A 22,403-nucleotide genomic window follows, 5' to 3' on the forward strand; every position below is an offset into this window, starting at 1 on the left:
CCAGTGTCAACTTCTATCACTCTGTACACTTGCTTACTAAGAGGATCAAAGGAACCTTTACTCCAAGGGCGGATAGAGGTAGCCATGAGACCCATGATCAGCAACATTATCTAAGGATCTTCCATGGATCTCTATGACAACACCCAACTACATATAATTCAAACTTGTAAATTAACTGTATTGAAATGTAATTTGCATAAAACAAACCAACTTAAAACTTACACATTTTTATGTATATTCCATAAAGCCATCATATTAATATATATTCATCCCCCATAGTAATTTATTGTCAATTGTCAACTTGTCACTATCTAGACTCACTTGGGAGGTGGGTCTCTTAGCAATCCTGTGGGGGATGATCTTGATTTTATTGATTGAGATGGGAAGCCTGCCCACTGTGGGTAGCACTGAACATTGGCTGGGATTCTGGTCTGTATAAGTGGAGAAAGGCACTGAACAGGAATAAGCATTGTCACTCTCTATTCTTGATTGTGAATGTGATGTGACCAGATGCTTCAAGGTTCTGCTACTTGGATTTTGCTGCCATGATGAATTGTAATCTTGAACTGCAAGCCAGAATAAACTCTTTCTCTCTTTAGATGTTTGTATCTGAGTATTTTATCACAGTCACTGGGTAAGGAACAAAGGCATGGGTACTTCTCTGTGTCTGGCTTTTTGCCCAGGAAATGTTTTGGAGTGCATATATGTTAGTTTGCTTTTCAGTTATTTATTCCTTTAATTTGCTAGGAAGTAAGACTTCTTCACAGTTAGTTTTCACTCAGTCAATTCTTTGTTCCACCAAGTGTTGGACCTTTGGATCCCTATGATAAATGTAGAGACTATACATAATCTTGTAGTTTCCTCATTGCGTCTTTATGTTTTCATCTAACTTATTTAGTAAGCACCTATGAGTATGATTGCTGAGTCACAGGACCAGTAGATGTTACACTTTTATGTGACACTGCCAATCTGTTTCCTAAAGAGTCTGAATGCAACTGTTCTCCAGAATGAATGATGTTTGCAGTGGCTCCAGGCCCTCATCAAACCAAGGATGGTCAGGATCTGTAGAGGATATAATGAGATGCCTTCAGGCTTGTAATTTCCATTTTCTTCAAAATTTATGATGTGCTGGGTGCAGTATTGCATGTCTTTAATATCAGTACCCAGTAAGCTGGATCCAGATGGTTGGTAGATCTCTGAGATTTGAGGCCATTCTGGTTTACACAGTGAATTCCAGGACAGTGAAACCCACATAATGAGATCTTGGTACAAACAAACAAATAAAACAAAAAGCCAAACACTCATGATGTTAATTATTTTTCATATACTGACTGTCAATTTATTTTTAATTGGGCCAGTTATTGTCTAGTTATTGAGATATAAGAATTGTTTTTATGAATTTCATGTCCAATTCTTTTCTCAGGTTCTTGTGTTTCTGCATACTCTCTTCTGCCCTTTGGGTCACTTTTTCATTTTATTAATGTACTTGTCTGAGAGTGTAATCAAGTTGAAAATCAACATGATTGTCTTAAGTATGAAAATGCATTTCAAATCAGCATTCATTTATGAAAGAAACTTGCCAGCTAGAGATTTGACAGTTTTATTGATTTAGTTTTTTCTATTACTCCTTTTCTATCATCTATTTCATTAGCTACATGTACTAAATTTTTCCTTCCTTCCTTCCTTCCTTCCTTCCTTCCTTCCTTCCTTCCTTCCTTCCTTCTTTCCTTCCTTCCTTCCTTCTTTCCTTCCTTCCTTCCTTCCTTCCTTCCTTTTCCTTTCTTTTGGACTTCTTTTAAGACATGCTCTAGTATTAGCCCAGACTAGTCTTAGGCTCTGGGCTTTCCTGCCCCAGCCTCTGAGTATTGGGGACACAGTTGAACCTTGTGTCACCTCACAGGGCTTTATCCTCATTTTCACATGCTATTTAGACTCCTATAATGAAGCACAACATACAAATCCTGGGCCTGTAAACAGAAATGGTTCCCATTCTGAAGTTTTGGAATGTCAAGATAAGGACAAGGTTTGGTTCAGTGTTTGCTGAAGGCTATCTTCCTGGCTTGCAGGTGGCTGACTTTTGGGGAACTTTTTACCTGGTGGAAAAGATAGGCTTTTTTTTTTTTTTTTTTTTTTTTTTTTTGTGGGCCTCATTCATCAGGGCACCAAACATATTCTAGAGAGCTCCACCTACCTGAAGTCTTACTACTGTATATGGAAGGGTGGTAGGATTTTAACACATGCATCTAGATTGGAGATAATCCCCTGTGTTATTTCTTTCTTTCAAGTTACTTTTTTTTTTCTCTATCTTGTTTCTTAATCTGGAAACCCAGGAGACAGAGATGATCATATAATCTCTGAAAACCACAAATTTCTCTGTAGACGACATTTTAGATCTTTTTTTTAAAAGCAAATTTGAGATATGTTGTTTTCACTTATTCATGTCAAAATTATTTTAAAATCCCCACGATTTAGCTTTGCTTTATTTAATTTCCAAGTATTTGTAGAATTTCTAGGTAAAGTTCTGTTAGTTATTTATAATCTAATTCCCTCTTCCCTTGAGAATAAATTTTTTATAATTTTAAGCCTTTGTTATTTTAAAGTTTTATTCCCATCATTATGTTAATCTTCATAGATGTTTAACATGTATTTGAAAACAGTATTTATTCTGCTGTTGTTGAGCAAAATTTTCTAGAATTGTTATCATTTTAAGTTATTTAATAGGAATAAGTGTTTCATATCATTATAGACTTTTGTTATAACCATTGTTGAACTAGGAGCATTGGTAATCATTTAAAGAATTTCCTTACTAGTATCATGTGTATGAGTGTGATATAGGGGTCATGGCATGTGTATGTGTGCACAATATGTGTATATGTACCTGATGTCTGTGTATGAGGCCATGATGTTTATATTTGTGTATATGTGTGTATATGATGTCTGTTTGTGAGGGCTAGATGTGTGGACATGCGTGTATACACATATATTTTTTATAATGTGTGTTTGTGGGAGCTAGATGTGTGGACATGATGTATGCACAGGCAAACATGTAGCCTGCTGAACCATCTCACTTGTCTTTAAAACAAATCTTATTTTATTTTTCATGTACTTAACTTTTCACTCTTTTAGAACTTTGTGGATGTGTACAATAAAATACGATTATATATACAACTCATTTGGACTCTTTTGTCTGTCTCCAATACCTCTTCCCTCATAACTTCATGCCCTGTTGTTTTGATAACCCACTAAATCAAATTAATGCTGCCTACCCATGCATGAATATGGGGGCAGGAGCAACCTACCAGTGGTTACTTTCAAAGTAATGGTTCTCTACCCTCCTATCATTTACCAGCTGCAAATAGCTTCCCAGCAATAGGTGGGGACTGGAGACAGTATACAGTATACAGTGGAAGATTTGTGGCTTGGTCTTGTGTAGGTCTTGTGCAGATAACACCAGTGGTTGTAAGTTCTTGAGTGCAATAGCCATGCCATGTGGAGATGACAGCAGGTCTCGGGACTCGTCCCTATCTTTAGCTCTTACATTCTTTCTGCAACCTCATCTACAATGTTCCCTGAGCCTTGGTAGTAGGTAGGATGGGAGGCTGATGAAGATGTCTCATCTAGGGCTGTTTGTTCCCTCTCTCTCTCTCTCTCTCTCTCTCAACCAGTTATGCAACTCTGCATTCATTGTTCACAGCAAAATGAAGTTTCTTTGACCAAGGTTGAGAGCAGGCTAAATCTATGTGTTTGTACATGAATATTTAGATGGCAATTTGACAACAGGGACATTTAGCAAAATAACAATAGCCAGACATATTGCTTCCATATCTATGAAGTTTTGACCAGACTAGAGTATCAAGAATGAAATTTCATTCTGTAGAGCTGACCACTAGCTTAACCTGAAAATGATTAGTGATGCCATAGCTGTGGTTCACTGTCACAGCAGTGGGCACACCTTGCTTGGCTGGTTGCTATTGCAGTATGCAGGGTTCAATACTAGCTATAACTATTAATATAATTTCTCCCAGCTGCTTTCATGGTATCATCCAGCATTATGAAGCCTAACCAGCAGGTGGAAGTGGAAGCTACATTTAACTTTAACTTACTTACTTATTATATGTATATAACTGTTTGTCTGAATGTGTATATGTACGTATGCATGCTTGATGCCCATAGAAGAAATAAAAGTGTGTTGGATCACAAATACAGTTATAGATGGTTGTAAATAATCATGTGGGAGCTAAACACTGACCCAAACTCCTAGAACCCAGATGCAGAAAGAGAGAAGTGATGAGCAAAGGGGTCAAGACCAAGCTGGAGAAACCCACAGAAACAGGTGACCTGAACAAGGGGGAGCTGATGCACCCCAGTCTGATAGCTGGGAAACCAGCATAGGACCAACCCAGACCCCTTGAATGTGGTGTTAGTTAGAAGGACTGGACAGTCTATGGGGCCTCTGGTAGTGGATCAGTATTTATCCCTTGTATACAAATGGACTTTGGGAGCTCATTCCACATAGAGGGACACATGGGAGAGGGCCTGGGCCCTGCTCCAAATGATATGACAGACTTTGAAGATTTCCCATGGAAGTCCTCCCCCTCCCTGGGGAGCAGAAGAGGGATGGGATGGGGGTTGGAGGGAGGAACAGGGGAGGAGGGGAGGGTGAGGGAACTGAGACTAAACAAGCTTGTTTCAAATTTAAATAAAAATATTAAAAAAAATCATGTGGGTGCTGGGAATTGAACCTGAGTCCTCTGCAATAGCAGAATGTTCTTTTAACCACTGGGTCATCTCTTCAGCTCCAGAAGCCATTTTTAAATAACTGCTTTTTCTCTTTTTCTGTTCTGTTTGACCAGCTATTGAAGCATATTTTTAAAAGCAAATTTATATGTAACAAACATATTTAGGATTGTTATGATTTCTTGGTGGGTTATTATTTATCATTGTGAAATATATAGGGGAAAGCCCTTTGTTTATTTTTATGTATTAGTATCTATTTCGTCTGAAGTCTGCTGTGCATAAAATTGCTCTGGTTTCACTAAATTCCTTGCAATAATTACTTTTAAAGTAAAAACTTCTTTGAGATATCATCCCCATATATACCATGCCCCTTCAGGTTGTGTAATTAAAAGGTTTTTGGCATCATCACCACTCTTGGAAAGTAACATTACCATATTATAGAATATGCTTATTTCTGTAGAAGTGGGCTCTTTCATGTTTTAGCTATCAGTCATATTCCCAAACCCTGCTGACACTAGACAAACATGGATCTACTCTCTCCTCCTTTAGACTTATCTAATATGGACATTTAATAGAAAAAGAATGATCAGTGGTATTTTGTCCCAGACTCTTTGATTTAGGATTATGTTTCCAGGGTTTGTTCATGTTCCAGCATGTTCTTAGTACCCATTTACCTTTCATGGATGAATAATATTCCATTTCTTAGCTCTATGATAGAACATTTTATTCACCTACTCATCATTTGATGGACATATATATTATTTTCACTTTTTTCTATGATAAATAGCTTTAAATCTTTATATATAAAACTTTACATGGACATATATTTTCATTTCTCATGGGCATTTATCTAACATATGGTTATTATGTATGTATTAGTGTGTAATTGCTGGGTTCTATGGTACTCTGTGTTTAGTATTTTGAAAAGATGACAAACTGTCAAAGTGGCTGCTCCATTTCCTCTACTACTGTTCATGCACACATTACAAAATATTCTCTATGTCATAAGATAATTATCATTATGACTTTCTCAATTTAGTCATCATTGTATGTCATCTATCATTGTACCTTTGATTTGATTTCACTATGACAGATGATGTAAGGGACATTTTCATGTGCTTTTTGGCCATTTGTTTGTCTTCTTTGCAGAAACATTTATTCAGGCTCTCCACCTATCTAGAGTCTTTATGCCCTTTTATTAACAAATTCTAAGGATTCTTTGTAAATTCTTGGTAGCAACCCATTGCTATAAAGTGATCAATTATATTCTTTCTTTAAGATGGTTCTTGTCTTTTGCTGTCTTGATAAGTGTCCTATGAAACACAGAAGTGTTTTACCCCCTGTGAAATCCAAATAAAAATTGCCATTGTTTTCTTTCTTTTTTCCTGGCTTATGCCTTTTTCATTACATCTTGAAGTCATTTTAGTCTAAGGCCATGAGGATTTGTGCCTTTAATGTTGCCTAAATAATTGTGCATATTATCAGCCACATGTATGTCTTTCTATTTTGCTCATTTTATATGTATCTCTTTTTAGTGGGAGTCCAACATCTCCTTTTTACCCATGGCTGATCAGTTAGTTGTCCCAGTACCACTTTTTGAAGACTGTCATTTCATCACTGAATTGTCTTCCAGTTCTGGCTGAAAGTGAGAGCATGAACACATGGCTTCATTCCTGATTTCTCAGCTCAGTCCCACTGATTTATACACCCGACTGTACCAGCACCATGTTCTGATTGCTGTTGCTTTGTGGGAAGCTGTGATACTGAGTAGTGTGGATATTCCCTCTTTGCTTTTGAAGGATGCTTTTTGCTTTCTTGTCTCTTGCAATTCATATACCTTTTAGTACTAGCCTGTCCGTCTCTATGAAGAAATGGGCCAAGATTCTGACAGGGCTTTTACTGAATTGCATGTAACATCTGTTGCCATCTTAGGTAACATGACATCTTCCATTCTGGGAACATGGGGTATTTTTCTGTTTATGAGATTTTTTTTTCAAACTATTTTTATTTAATTTAACTTATCTGTTTATTGAGATTTCAGAAACATTTTGTAAGGTCAGTATTTAATTTTCATAATTTATGAAGTGATATTCCAAGTATATTATTCTTTTGTTGCTATTTTATGTGAGATTATTTTCTTAATTTTGGATTTCTTATTGCAAGTATGAAGAAATGTAATTAGTTTTTGTGTATTGATTTTGTATTCTGTCTTCCTTTTCATTTCTTGATTAGTTGTAACAGTTTTCATTGGGTTCTTCAGGACATTTTATTGCTCTGACTAGAACTGCTAGTACAGTGTTAAATAGAAATTTTTTGAGTGGGAATTATTGTTATTTTTGTGATTTTGCTGGGGGAAGTATCTAGTCTTTCCTACTTAAGTATGATGTTATCTCAAAAGTTTTCCCTAAAGCCTTCAATAACACTGAGGAAATTCACTTTTATTTCTACTTTGTTTAAAAAAAAATTAAATCATGAGGTCACATTAGCTTTGTCCAATATGTTTTTGTGATGATCACGTGATCTGTTAAATATTGAGAAAGTAAATGTTTTGTCTCATATTTTTAGGTTCTATTCTATAATGGACCAGTCCTCTTGTGTTGGTCTGTGGCCGGGACACTTGACAGAGAAAAATATTTTATTATGTGAGCAGAGAGCAAAGAGGACAATGGAAGCAGCTGCTATCCCACAATTCTCTTTGAGGGCATGACCTGATGACTTCAGTCCTTTTACTAGGCTTCATCTCTCAAACCTTCCACGAGTGTCAATGTCACTGGGGAACAAACCTTTACAGACAGACTTTAGGAGAGCATTCACCATCCAAATAATGGATGTTCTTTGTCTTTTATTCTATTGATATGTTGTATTTATTGATTTTTCATTTTATGATCACTTGTATCACTACAAATTCCAATAGGTCACATTTTTCAAATTGATGTACCTGGATTCAGCTTGATATTTTTATGGAAGATTTGGCATCCCTATTTATAAAAGATATTGTCCTAAGATGGGTTGTGGCTCTTAATTCTAGCACCTGGGAGGCAGAGGCAGGAGGATCTCTGAGTTCAAGGCTATCTTGGTTTATAGGGAAAGTTCCAAAACTGCCAAGACTACACAAAGAAACTGTTTCAAACCTCTACCCCACCCCATGATAAAAGAGATTTTGCCAAGTTTTCTTATCATATCTTTTATTTTGCACCAGGACAATGGCTCCTTAAAGAAACTGGGAAATATTGTCTCTTCTCATTTTTGGAAGCCTGCGAAGAACTGATATTATTTGAAAGTTTTGTGGAATGTGCTATAAAAATTGTCTGGAACTTTTATGATGACTTTCTTAAATATTTATTTAGGTGGCTTATTTCTCCTCGTCAGTTTTATAATGTGTTTCCTTCCAGAAAAAATATCTGCTATATCCAAGTTCTATAGTTATTGGAATGACATTGCTCATGACATTTCCTTCTAGCACCTTTTATCTCTAGAGTCAGGATTAATGCTTACCTCTCCTTTAAGGTGGACTCTTGGGTGGAGTTGTGTGTGTGGGATGTGGTTTACATGACGGTCAGAAATATAGTTGGTTAAAAGGAAGAGGAATTCATCGTACCTCCTGCTACTTCTAGTACAGGAAAGTAAAACTTAGCCCATAAGCAAGTGTAGGAGAATCAGGGACTTTTGGATCTAGTTAGTTTCCAGTAAAGAATATGAAGCAATGCTGGGTGATGTTAGGAAGGGGAGTGTAGCCTATGTTTTCCAGAGATGGAGGGGAGGGTTAGGAGGAGAGGAAGAGTAAAGAGTTGGGTCAGAGTGGCAGATATGCTGAAAATGTAATTTGGAGTTAGGGTAGAGATTAGTGCAGGAGGCTTAAGTTTCTGGCTTTAACAGATGTCTTTATAAATGGACAATGCTAGGGAGGTTTGCTGGAGGAAGGTGCTGCTTCACGTTATAGTCATTTGTAGATGGTTTGCCGCTTTCTCTTAGGTTGCAAGGGTTTTCTCTGCATTTTGAGTTCTCTCTCCTCGTCCACCAGCTGGCAGTTTGCAAATGCCCCTGGTTTCCTATGGCTGAAGATCTTTAGAATTTTTTCCTTTGCATAAAACATGGAACAGCTTATGAGAATTTCTTCATTGTATAAATTTCCCTTGACATGGCACTACACAAACAATAATGGTCTTTGAAAACATATGCAATCATAGAGCCTCTGGTGCCCATTGATGCTTCCAGGATAGATGTGACTTCTTTAATGTTGGTCTTCCCTGTGGATGAAGACAGAATTTCAAGATCTCCAGGCATAGTATTAACTGAAATTACTAGGTGCTCATAATAGTAACAAAATTATCATTATATATCACCATATCATGTACCAGTTCCTACTTTCTTTTTTATTACAAAAAGATTGCTTGCTAAAGTTGGGAACATTAAAAAAATGCTCACATTAATAATTAAACCAAAATGGGGGTAATTGCCCTTGCATGAGCAATTGTTAGTTTATTAAATTGCTTATTCTATGAGTATTGTTCAATGTTCAAACACTGAGTACCAGTCATTAAGACTGACAATATGATAGTTCTTACTTATTTAGCACCTTCTGCACAGTGATCACAAGTGTGAAAATCAAATCTTGAATAGTTTATAGAGTTAAACATTGGCCTTGAGATTGCTCAAGGAATTTATGACTTGATTATTACATTCTGAAAGTATTGAGTGATGTCAACTTTGCATTATTAAAATCTTGTGAGGTTTTTATTTGTTTGGTATTTATTTTTAAAACAAAGGAATTCAATCTACATACATTAGAAGAATTTTTGCTTCATGGTGACAAAATTGAAAAATCCTGTATATTGTACTATCTCTCTCTTTGTGTGTGTGTGTGTGTGTGCGTGCGTGCGTGTGTGTGTGTGTGTGTGTGTGTGTGCATGTGTGTTCATGTGCATTTAACTCAGGGCCACATGTATGTAGTAAGATTTCAACATCAGGGCTACACATCTCTCCCCACCCCAAAATTCTTTATATTCTGAACTGGGGCTTCTTAATAGATCAAGTGTTTTGTGGGAAACTCAAAGCCTCCACCTAGATTTCCAGTTAGGAACAGTCCTCTGCTTTACTGATGCCTGGGAATTTTGGAAGTGAAAGTTGTGAACTGAAGATGCTGAGAAGAAGTTGATGACATGGCAGCAGCCATCTTTACGTTTCCTTTGAAGCACCTGCTTTACATTTCATTGTTGCCTTTCACAGAAGTGTCCTGAATAGTGGCCATCTCATTTTCCCTTTGCAGTTGGGAGGTGTTCTGTAATATGTCCTTAACTCACACCTTGTCAGTGGTTTCATCTGGATCCAAATGTAGAACTGTTAGGGTGCCAGGATAATTCTCAACAGTGCAAATTTGTGTTACCATTTGTTATTGTTATTTTCTTTCTATTCTTCAGGAAAATAAAAAGTTATCCTTCTCTGATAATTTATTTATTAAAATTGTTATCATAGTAACACTTGAATGGTGGTTGTTTATACTATTGCCATAAGAAGCTATGAGGGAGGTGTAGTTGTCAACCTTAAAACTGGGCCTCATACAAATTTCTTAAGAAACATTCTAAGGGCCACAAAAACAAGGCTGGTCTTTTGGGACAGTCTTTCAGTTCTAAATATGTTTGCAACTAGGCCACTGGCCTATCAAATGATTTGCTTTATCAAATATAGTAGCTAAAACATTTTTGTGCATATTAATTTTATTTTCATGGTGCCACTGGATAGAATTTCATTGTGTGTTATGAACTTCATAAATTTTATTATGTTCTATTTAGAATTGTTCCTTCTTACATATTGTTACACCATTTTAGAAGTATGCCTCAATTTTTCTATTACCAGATAAAATGCAACCCCCAGATGAATGTCAACAAATGTATTTAAAAAAACATGAAATCCCTGGCCGGGTGATGGTGGCACACGCCTTTGATCCCAGCACTCTGGAGGCAGAGGCAAGTTGATTTCTGTGAGTTTGAAACCAGCCTGGTCTACAGAGTGAGTTCCAGGATAGTTTCCAAAGCTACACAGAGAAACCCTGTCTTGAAAAACAAAGGAAAAAACCCCAAACAAACAAAACAATGAAACAAACAAAAAAGAAATAGTTAAAAAAGTTCTCAATTTCAATTGTCTCATGATTATGTGCAGAAAATGATACAGTTAGTAATGTAGAACCTGTTTCCTTGTCAACACCTGCATCCACAGCCAAGAATGGGAGTCAGGTGACTCAGACCATATCTCTGTTAAGAAACAACTGTTGTTTGGACAAGTCCTCCAAGTCCAGAGCCAGTCCAAGATGCCCCCTTGCATCTTGTGTGTTGTACAGCTTACCTCATTTCTGATTACTCTGTCCTCGAAGATTTTAATCTATAAAACCTCCTGTGAGTGAAATGGTTTTAACCACCTTGCATATCTTTCCCCCCAAACCACTTGATAAACTTGTAGCACCATTTCCTTTCCTGACATTGTCTCACTTATTAAATACCTTTTACTGAGCACTGACTATAATCCAGGAGGTATGATAATGTTGAGGGGAATAGTAAAGATATAGTTTTGGTCACAAAGCACAATCGTTTGTGTGTGTAGGGGGGAAGCAGATCAATAGCAGTGTGATGAATGGCAAAGGAAAGGAAAACTATGACGCTGACACCATAGTGCTTTCTTGGTGCATCTGATATTACCTCAGGTGAGAGCACAAAGACATCAGTAGCCCCATCAGAGGAGAACTCCATGGTTAATCTGGCTCATTATAGTAGTCATGTAGCCACTATACCTATCATGTTGGGAAACCAGGAAAATTGGCTGGGAAGATTTAACTGAACTCTACTCATACCCATGGAGGTGGATTTGTTGAGTGACTTAGGAAGTCAACTGAGATCCTGTTGAGTAAGTCCTCCATGTCCCCGAGCTTATTCTCCACTGATCTCTATAGAGATCATATTTCCAGTTTGGGTAAGGACAGAAGGGACTACCCACCCCTTTAGTTAGCAGTAGCAGCCATGTCTCAGACCCATCGTGCACCTCATCTCACACTGCACGAACCTCTTATCTCTCTGACTTCAAGGAGGTTATTTGCAGACCCCCTCATGCATTCCTCTCTGCTCTGGCCTGTGTGCTTGACACTCTTCATTCTTTCACACCCCTCTCCCCTCTGTTCCTCTGCTGAAAGCCTCTCCTGAGCCAGCTCTTCACTCACCAGTTACTCTAGTTAGAGGATTTGAAGCAACCACTTAGACCATTTGACCCTTCCTTGTGGCTTTGTCTGTGGATTAGGGAAGATAACACTGTCTTGAGGAGCCACTGTCAACATGGATAAAGCAAGAAAGTGCTTTACAGACCTTTAGCCACTTGCTTCACCCTGCTCCGTGTGACACATACTACATGCCACTTTTAGCAAGCTATCGTGCAAATATCCTTTTTATCTTTCTTTAGACTCTAACCGTATGAAGGTGTACATCTAAATAATATTTTTCATTAACTTAAAAGCAATGAGATAAATGACTAACGGAGATAAATGAGTAAAAGTTTAGGGTTGTTTTTCTTTTATGAAAAATTATTATTATTTTTTCTCTGTGTGTGTGTCTTCAAATCATCCTGCCTCATTCTTTCTAATGAAGGAATTATGTTGGATTACACAGACTCCTCCAGATCTTATTCTGATGGTAACAACTGGGCCTTGTCTTGTCTGTGACAGCCATCAGGGCTGGGGCTGTAGGGCTCAGCTGATCTGAGGTTGGGAATTTGTAATTCTATCTCACAGACATAGGGGATTTTGCAGGCTTTTTACTTTTTTATTTTTATGTGAAATATACCACCTGCTTCTGTGTTCTTCCACACTATCTTTATTTGGGTACAAGAGACCCTGGGAGCAAGACTGCTGAAGCCGTGAGACTTTCCAGTGCTTTTTTTTGGTTCCTTGGCTCTGTATCTCTTAGTTCTGTTCAGCAGTTAATAACAATTAACAAGCATGCTTTTTCTAAATCATAGTGTTTACATAAGGGAAGTATACACATAAAAGTACCCTTAGAATGCATGGTATTTTCTTTCTTGTGTGTCTCCTTAACAATTTAGTTACCACGGACTGGAGAAACAGCTCTGCACGTAAGAGCACTGCCTATTTTTCCAGAGGTTCTGAGTTCAGTTCCTAGTTCCCACACAGTCACTTGTAACTGTAGTCCCATGAGATCTAATGACTTCTTCCGGTGTGAAGATGTACACAGAGATAAAACACCCATATACATAACATACATAAACACATATACCTTGAGGAGATTAGTAACTAGAGGCTGGGGAGATGGCTCAGTGGTTAGTTTAGAGTTCGGATTCTCAGAACCCACACAAATGCCTGTTGGGTGTGCCAGCTTGTCTGTAATTCCAGTCTTCATAGACAGAGACAGGGGATCCTCAGAGCAAGCTGGATAGTAAGAGTAGCCATATTGGCAAGGTCTGTGTTTGATTGTGAAACCCTGCTTTTGGTGGAAGCACCATACAGGATGATTCTCAGCATCAATGCCTGCCTCTACATGTACTTCCGTATATGTGTGCTCACACATGCAAAAGATACACACAGACACAGACACACACACACACACACACACACACACACACACACACACACACAGGCACACGCATGTGCGAGGAAGAAAAGACTTTAGTAGCCAAGATAGAATATCATGCTCTATTTATCTGACACTAGGCTTCCTCAAAGGGAAAGGCTGGGAACAATGACCTGGAAAGTCTTTAGCTCTTGAAGATCAGCTTTTTGTTTGTTGCTTGGTCCCTTGTGACCTGGAATGGCTGACTCTTAAGACTTGTATTTGTTTCAAGGCAGATTCACCTGACAAATCTCTGCTTTGCTCTGGCCACAGCTCCAACCAACCTGCAGATGACTATAATGAAGAATGATACCCAAACGTTATGATCATGTCTACACGTGGTCAGTGAATCAAACCAAATTGGGAGTTTAGTCATGATTGATTTTCTTGGCATCCTGCTAGGTGATGACTGTTTTATAGGAGCAAATGAGTGGTTTTGTGAGTGGTGGCGCCGTGCATTCCTAGCCAAACTGGTGACTGTGTCTGCCACCTGGGGTTTTGATGGCAGGAAGCTGTGTCTTGGTATCTGGCCAACTGACTCAGGCACAGTGTGGTCCCTGAAGCAATGATATTCCCCAGAAGGCCACACCAAATCTTCCCTCCAGGCCAATCTGTTAGGGTCTGAGGATAACCCATTCTCTTTCCCTCATTCCATTCTTTCCTAGCTGCATTATCTTTTATCTTTGGGAGGTGTGGGTGTGGAAGATGGAGAATACTTAGTCTCTCATAGCTTCAGTTTCCTAATATGAAGTACATGTAAAATGTCTAGTCTTCATGGTTGTTATGGGTGTGCCAGGGGATTGGAAGTTTCTCAAACATGGGCAGGACTCTACTGAATGCTATTTTCCTTTTGCCATGTAATCTCCTTGGCTATAGTTGTCACATCCCTCTCCACAACTAAGATCTGAAAGTTTAATTATGACAATTATACACTAGGGCAAACACATCCCTAGCTTAATCCGGGCTCCCTCCTACTGTGCTGAATGAAAACTCTGGCAACAGCATAAGCCATGCTGCTAGACTTTAGACTCATAGTGGCTCTGTAAAGCTGGGCTGCCAGCTGCCAGCTGCCCCAGCCCATTCTCTCTTCTGCTCATCTTCAGGTCACTGACAAACATGTATCCCAACCTCCTTCCCTGCTCAAGGCACTAGCATGTACCCCCTTTCCTAATTTTCTGATAGGAATGGATATCCTCAGCTTAGGACTATACTAACCTCCACCACCCCAGCCAGGCTTTTGCATACGCTTGTGTTTGGCTTCTATCTCTCTACCAACTACCGTATTTGGTAGATGAATTCTGTGCTTTCTTTTATTCCTTTTCATTCTTTTATTTTTTAATTTTTATGTTTATATGTTTTGAGATAGGATCTTATGTTGCAGCTTGGCCTGCAAGTTATTTTGTAGCCTAGGATGACCTTGGATCTCTAATTTTCCTGCCACCATCTCTTGAGTGTTCTTTCAGCAACCATCAGCTGCCAAGGGCTCCTCAGCTGTGCGTGGGACTCCATGATCCCATTCCCCAGTCCATGATGGAATTTTGTTTGGCTATTCTTGTGCACAAAGTCTCAGTTTCTGTGGCTTCCTGTGTGCAAAGGCCCTGTCATGTCCAGAAAGAACTGTTTATAGCAGTCTTCCATTGCTTCTGTTTCCCACAATTTTTCTGTCCCCACTTCTGTGATGATTCCTCTCTGTCTCTGTCTCTCTCTCTCTCCCCATGTTGATTGATTGTGGGTCTCTGGATTAACAACCATTTACTGCAAGAAGAGTTTGTCTGATGAGGTCTGAGAGCTGTACTAACCTATGGGTATTTATGGATCCCTTTCTAACAAATATCCTCTTTGCTTTTGAAATACATGTGTTGAATATACTTCTAAGCTTACCATGCACAGTCTTCTCTATTTCAGATAAGCTTCCTTCATTATTTCCTGTTTTCCACTTGTACATGCTATGGGAACACAGGGCTTGCATTGGGATATTTTTTTCCTGTTTCTTATTCTCTATTTCCATGACTTAAAGTCAAATGTCTGTTGGAGGGATTTGGATCTGTCCATGATTCTTCTCAATTAAGTGTCTAAATGGCATTTTGAATTTATTACTCAAAAAGTAGTTAAAAAGATTTATATTGTTCTTTAAATTATGGATATGTGGCTGTGTGTGGGTATCTGCATGAGGCTGTATGTGGATTTGGGTACATGATTACAGATGCATTCAGAGGCCAGAAAATGGTGTGTCAGAATTCCTTGAGCTCAAGTTACAGGTGGTTGTGAACTCCCTGAAGTGGGTTTAGGGAAAGGAACTTGGGCCCACTGGAAGAAAAAACATGACTAAATCTGTGTATATATACTTTAATCTGACACATTTAAAGAACAAAAGAGTGGATGGAAGGATGGTAGATAGGTATAGGTCTAATTCTTATCTTGTCTATTTTTCTGAAGGAACTTTTCAGAACAGGCAGTAAAGCTGGATGGGGTGACACATCTCTGGAGCTTGAAGTCATCCCTAGCTATGGAGACAAGGTCTGTGAGGCCTTGTCTCAAAAAGAATCAATGTAACAACAATGACAGCAGCAGCAATAACAGTTATTCAGGAAGAACTCTGGCCCAAATTATTGACATAGTAGGTGCTCAATTAATATTAATGAAAGTAGAAAAGGAACTATTTTTTTTTAACTCTTGAGTTACTGGTATTTATTGAAAACTTTTCCTAGAGTCTATATATTTTTTATGGGAAGTAGAGAACAGGGAGAAACATGTAGTAACATATTTGTTAATAACAGATTAAATTTTTGAAGAAAAGTGTCTTTTTTAATTTATTTTATATAACAAAGTCCATTTAAATGAAAACAAACATTTATAGACAATATTTGGGAATTTGGGTGTAGTTCTTTCCAAACTACTTCCTGCTGGTAAGGGGCGCTGTCATGGGGGATTCGAAGAAGATTCAGAAATCCTGGCTGTAGTCTGTAAGGCTGCTTTGTCCAGCTGTTTTGAATGTAGGATCACCTGGTACTCTGTTTCAGGTGGTCTGGCTTGATCAAACCACATTAGTCTGGAAGGAATCCATATCTTTTCATTTTCTGTGGAAACAAAAATAGAAATCCTTTTCCCCAGTAACTTGTCCTTCAACTTAAAATTTGGAGTCAAAGCATTTTTTTTTGTTTAATTTAATTTATTATTTTACATGTCGATCCCAGTTCCCTCTCCCTCCCTCCTTCCCTCCCTCTCTCCCTCCCTCCCTCCTTCCCTCTCTCTCTCCCTCCTTCTCTCCCTTTTACCCTCTCTGCCCTCTCACATGCACTCTAACCACCCTCCCCTCCCATCCCCCCACCCCAATTCCATATGTAGGGGAATGCCATCCAGTTGGGGTCATATAGATCTGACAGGTCATGTGAAGTAGGGACCAGGGCTTCTCTCCTGTCTCTAGATTAAGGCAGTTATCCCTCCATGGGGATGTGGAAAAGGAACTATTATTAAGACAGAAATAGTGTGTGAACAATGCAAGATAATTTCCCATAAGTAGCTGAAATGTTTCACAAAGAATGCTAAAATATTTGCAACCCAGTATAGGTGTAAAAATCTCTACTTTATGATTTTGCAAAATGAAACATTGAAAAACGCATCGTGGAATGTAGTCTAAAGATTCAACTACAAAAGTTGTAGGGAAAACAAGCATATGGTAGGAGGTGATTTCAAGAAGCAAATAGAAGGAAGTGCCATTTCCATCAGAGATACCTGGGCATGGAGTGTCTCGAAGGCAGACGGTAGTGGAGAATATTACCTTGCATTTTTGAGTTCTAATATAAAATCAGAACTTTGTTGCTACTTAGGAAGAGCTAAACCTTGAATGCCTTCCCCTTTTATTATTAAAATTCTTTGAAAAACAAGACTAAGAGAAATGTGAGTTAAAATGAGTAACTCTACTGCTTACTGAAAAGTATAATGAGATACTTACTTTGGGGGAATCTGAGTTACATAAAATCAACAGTTTCCCACGCTGGAATTTTTCCCCAGAACTTTCTAATGCTGCTCTGTAGTGTGAATGTTGAGGAAGGGATACAACAGGCAGCATTTCCCACGATAATTTGACAAGGTAATCCTGTTTTCATTTAGTGTGGATTAATACCTGAAGAACTTTAGCCTATGTGGATTACAACTGGGAAAATTGTCTGTCATTTGCCACTTCCTAAATGTCTACTCCTCATTCTCACTGTGCCCTTTCTTTCTTCAGCACACTTACTACTGCATGTACAGGACTGTCCTCTGAGCCAAACAACCGCCATATGCAGAAGTTAAGGTGCACAGGCCTGAAAAGATCATTCCAGCTGTGCTTGTTGACATTTTACATTCTCCCACAGGAGAAGCAGAAGGGTCACAGGACCCTCCCCATAGCATCTCCAAACCATTGGTTCTGTGCAATCTGCCCTGTACATGTGGCTTTGAGACAGAGATAGTACATAAACCTAGGGAAGGTTAGGGAACGGCTCTGTCTGTCTGGATATGAGAAGGCAACCATCCCTGCTGGGTAAAGACTTTCTGGCACAGCTGTGTTTGGGAGGAATACCCACGGTCCTGGAAGAAACTTCTCACCTATGCTTTGTAAGAAAGTCCAGCAAACTCTACTGCCTGGTGTCAATTTTGGTGGAATCCTACCAAGGTTTGTGTTTAGAATCTTAGGAGGAGGGATTTAAGCAACCCAGTGCCATCATGTGTCATAAGAATGTCACAGAGAAGTGTTTTTTGATCCATTACAGAAGGCAGTTAGTTTGAGAACACTATCAAATACAGGTATTCACAAACACAGTGAATATGTGTCCTGTTGTCATAAATAGTGTTGTATATAACTTTCACAAGGGCTCTTCTTTTCCTTGAGTGTGGCCTCAGGCCACACCCATGTTAAATACATGCACAAATGTGTGTATATGTACTCATCTTTATTTAGGAATTGCACATGTGAAATAAAATGCACAGATATCAAAAGTTCCAGTCAGTAAGATTTGATAAGTATATGTATGTACTAAGAGTAAAGATAGAATATTTCTATCATCCTGAAAAGTACCTCATCCCCTTTCCAATCAATCTTTCCAACATTTGCTACTGAGACAACTCATTCCTGATGCCCCCCCCACCCCCATATATCTGTCCTGAATGCCCTTATCGTTTTACATACAAACTTGTTTGGGAGGAACCTTTGTGTTTTCAGGCTCTTATTTCCCGGGTTGTTTTACATTACTGTGCCCCTTAGTTACTTCTTCATTTCTATGCTCAATAGCTTTAAACATTTTCCTGATGAATAACATTTGGGTAGATGACAACCTTTGGATTAGAGAACTAACGTTGCTTTTATTAAATAAATATTTTTGCCAGTCATTTCTCATGGGTAGTTGTCTGGGAGTGGAATTACTGCCTTATCTTAGAGCTTTCTGTATATTACAGTTTATAAGGCACTGCCAAGTAGTTTTGTTATTTTATACCCCAGCCATAGTGAACAAGAATCTTCAGTTATCAGACATTTTCACTGACATTTCTTTTTAAATTTTAGCAAATGTGAAGTGGTATTGCATTATTACCCCTATGTTCTCTTTTGTGAAATGCCTGTTTACATTTTATTGGATTGTTTTTTGAATATTCTTTATGTGTCCTTTCTATATTCAAAGAAAAATTTGACAGACTTTGTACTGCACTTGTTTCCTCCAAGGCTGTAGCTTGACTGCCCATTCTTACAATTGCCTGTGTTCACAAGCAGAAATTGCGGTTTTTACAAAGTCTGGTCTACCAGTGCTTTCTCTTCTGGTTTTAATTTTAAGACCCAACTAGAGAAATTTTTGTTTGGCTGTGCTCATATTTCTTGTATGGTTTCATCTAAAATCTTTATTGCTCTAGCTCTTAGCATTTATATTTGTTTCCATCTCAAGTCAATTTGTGTTTATCCAATGGGTAGGAGTTGAGGTTCACATCTTTTCCTTGGTGGCTGACAGTTATTCAGTGCCATTTATTAGAAACCTTTTCTTTTCCTTTCTTTTGCTATTTAATTTATTTGCTGCCTCTGGCAGTCATGCTTGTGTTATAAGATTCTATCTCTAAAGCTTTAGCATAAGCCACTATTAACTGAAGCAATAAATTTATAAATTATACTAATTCTACCCAAACTTTATTCTCAATCAGGTCTCTGTGAACACTTTTAGAGAGAGAGAGAGAGAGAGAGAGAGAGAGAGAGAGAGAGAGAGAGAGAGAGAGAGAGAGAGATTGAGAGCTTGAACTCCATGGTAGAGTAGATTTCAGAGATTATTAAGTTTGCATTTGAACAGCATCATCAAGATTTAGGGTTCTTCATCTCCCAGCTCTTCGGTCCTCACTCACACTGGTGGCATCCTTGGTCTGACAGAAAGATGATGTTTGCAGTTCCTAGTGTTCCAAGACAGAATTATACTCAGAACTAGAAGATACCTTGCTTACTCTTACATGGCTGTGTGGGGGAATGAGAATCTTTCCTCAAACACTCTCTGGTGGACTCTTACACATGTGCTGTAGAGAAAGTTGCAGTCCTAGCCCATTCAAGAGTGAAACACTGGCGAGAGCCATAAGGTTGTTCTGAGCTAGACAGCTATCTTTCCTTGGGATACAATTTCTAAGATGAACAACTTAAAAGGAGGAAATGCACATCTTGGCTCCTGGTCACAGATCTTCCAGCCTGTCTTCTCTTGACACCATGGTTTGAGGCTCTTGTGAGACAAACCGTCATGGTGGAATCACATGATAGAGCCACATTTCTCCCCTTGTGGCAGCTTGGAAGAAAGGAGAAAGGACAGATGTTTGTAAATTTGTTTCAGGTGCATGTGCCCAATGATACAACTTTCTTCCTTCTGGTTCTGCTTTCCATAGGTCCTGCCCTCTCTTAAAAGTGCTATGAGTGGGCCACCAAGTGAAGGCTCTTTGTGGGTATTTGAGATCCAAATCACAGAGGACAATTCTACGAAAGACATCTAGACCAAGGTTGAGACTTTGACTGCCATTTGAGGGAGAGTGAGGTAATGGAACCAAATAAGACACCAATAGTAAGTGAGCCTGAGGAGAGAGCTGTTTGGTGGGAATCTACCAGTGTTCTTGGCATGTTCGTGCTCAATTAAGGAAAATGGACATTATCCAAGTAAATGAACAAACAAGAGAAGAAACAATTACATTGAGATGACTATTAAAATGGAAATTAAGTAAGTGGGGTGTGGTGACATGTCTGCAATCCCAGTACTTAAAAGGCTGAGGTAAGAGGGTGGAGGTGGGAGGCCAGGCAACAATGTATAGTAAGACCCTGACTCAGGACAAAGAAAAAAGGAGAAGAAATTAAATAAGGTCTTATGACAGGGAATAAATGGGGTGGATGAGCCAGGAATTCCCATTTAAGGTAGAATATGCAAAGCTTCCAGGAGGCCATACATGAAGGGGATGCTGTACCTGAGACGAGCCAATTGCAGCCACATTGTGAGGGAGATTTTTTTTTTTTAACCACTATGAACTTTGAGAGCACAAGTCCTCAAGGAGGGAAAGAAAGAACTTGGCCATTTTATAAAAACTGCAAATGGTAAGTGTGCCAGGAAAAAAATGGAGGGGGGCATGATGCAAAGACACAGAGAGAGAAACCATGCATACAGGGGGTAGGGGCTGTGCTTGACCGTAGTGAAGCACAGCACACACATTTTCTCCCCTTGGACTTTGGGACAGGAAAACACAGAGTGTGTTTCAATTCAGAATGCTCCCCTGAATCGGACAGTTAATACCTGAAGAGTTGCAGGGTTAATAACCAAAGAGCTGAGGTAAGAGCAGGGAGCTGAGGGATAATTTGCTTGCCCCCTGGAATCAGAAGCAAAGACAAGCATCTCACAAAGAGAAAGGGAAGAAGCATTTATATAGAAAGAAGAGGAGACAAGGCAGGGAGAAAACCTTGATTGCTTTTTGCTTCTTTGTTCCAGTACCTTCCATGAGTCCCTCCCTGCTCCCCATTCTGCCTTTAAATTGCATGAATGAGCTAGGTTCATTTAGTCAATTCACCTTTCCTGCTTAAGTTAACTTGAATTGGATTTTATTACCCTCCACTAAAAAGCAATTAATCAATACGCACAGAATTTCTGTGAGTTGGACATTCTCTGAAGCAGGTTAACTAAAATCAAGTCATCTATGAGTCAATCTCTAATAATGGTTTTTCAGGATTAATTTTCTTATTTTGGAGGTGCAGTGAGAATACTGGAAGAATTAGCCAATGGCAAAAAATCAGAGCGGAAAAATAGAAAGAAAAGCCCCCGTGACCACAGTTAATTCCTTCCATAGAAATATGTTTTTCAGATGTCCATAAAAACTATTCTGTTTACATTTCATTCTCCTCTGTTTACTTTGCTCATAGTTTTGAGACGCTGTCACACTTTGTTTTTGAGCATTCCTCTCCCATCGTGACAAGTTATTAATAATTATCAGGGATTTGAGTACATGAAAGATTAACCATTTCTACCGCTGTGAGCAGACTAAACATTTCTTAGCAGAACATACACTTCCTTTCACCCTTTGTTATTCTTTTCATCACATTAGTTGTGACTTGGCTCTTTTGTCACACTTGAAAACCTACACCGTTCTCTCCCTACAGGGATCACTTTCAAGAATTACCCAGTGTGTGTGTGTGTGTGTGTATATACATATATATATATATGTATATATATATATATATTTTTTGTTAATTGTTCCCTTCTTTCTTTGTGTCATTTCTGTCCCCTTTATTCCTTTCTGTCCTTCCTCCTTTCCTCCCTCCCTCCCTCCCACTCTCTCTCTCTCCTTCTCTCTCTGTCTGTCTGTCTGTCTGTCTGTCTGTCTGTCTGTCCGTGTGTATTGCTACTGTGTTCCTGCAGACCAAGGAGAGGTTGGGTGTCTTTTCCCATCATTCTCCATCTTATTTTCTTGAGACAGAGTATCTCACTGCCCCACTGCACCTGAAGTTTGCTCTTACTGCTAGACAGTCTGGATAGTGAGCTGCTGGGACTCAGGTTTGCCTTTCTGTACCCCATGGTTACAGGCACAAAGTCTTTC

This window comes from Phodopus roborovskii, unplaced genomic scaffold (genome assembly GCF_943737965.1).
Source record: "Phodopus roborovskii unplaced genomic scaffold, PHOROB, whole genome shotgun sequence".
In the NCBI taxonomy this organism is placed as follows: Eukaryota; Metazoa; Chordata; class Mammalia; order Rodentia; family Cricetidae; genus Phodopus; species Phodopus roborovskii.